We start from the raw sequence: 610 nt of genomic DNA on the forward strand, positions 1-610 counted from the left end.
TCTGTTAGAGACAAATATTTAAGTTGTACGTAACAAGTCAAAGAGAAATATTACGTTTATTGTACTAATGTAAGAAATCGTGACAGCCGTGTTTTGACATCGTTTTGGCCTACGAGCAATTAATTTACATAATATTATGTATTCAGAGAAGCACACACGCACGCACGCACACACACACACACACACACACACACACACACACACATACACCCACCCACACACGCACACACACACATAATACCCCCAAAACTGTACTGCAATATTTAGCAAGTATGAGGGTTGATAATTAAGTAAAAGACCCCAAGACAACGAACTCTGAGAATATGACGACAATAAAACAAGAAGCCAACAAGCTAGTATTAGACTCAGAAACAGAATAAGCTACACTGTATGTTCAAAGTTGAACAGGAACATTTAAAAGAGATTTCTACAATCTCATCCTCGAGTTTAGAAAAGAAAACAGTTGACACTCTCAGAAATGAAATGTTTTTAAAAATTATTTAACGACGCACTCAACACATCTCATTTACGGTTATATGGCGTCAGACATATGGTTAAGGACCACATAGATATTGACAGAAGAAACCCGCTGTCGCTACTTCATGGGCTA

Source organism: Gigantopelta aegis, chromosome 3 (genome assembly GCF_016097555.1).
Source record: "Gigantopelta aegis isolate Gae_Host chromosome 3, Gae_host_genome, whole genome shotgun sequence".
NCBI classification, from domain to species: domain Eukaryota; kingdom Metazoa; phylum Mollusca; class Gastropoda; order Neomphalida; family Peltospiridae; genus Gigantopelta; species Gigantopelta aegis.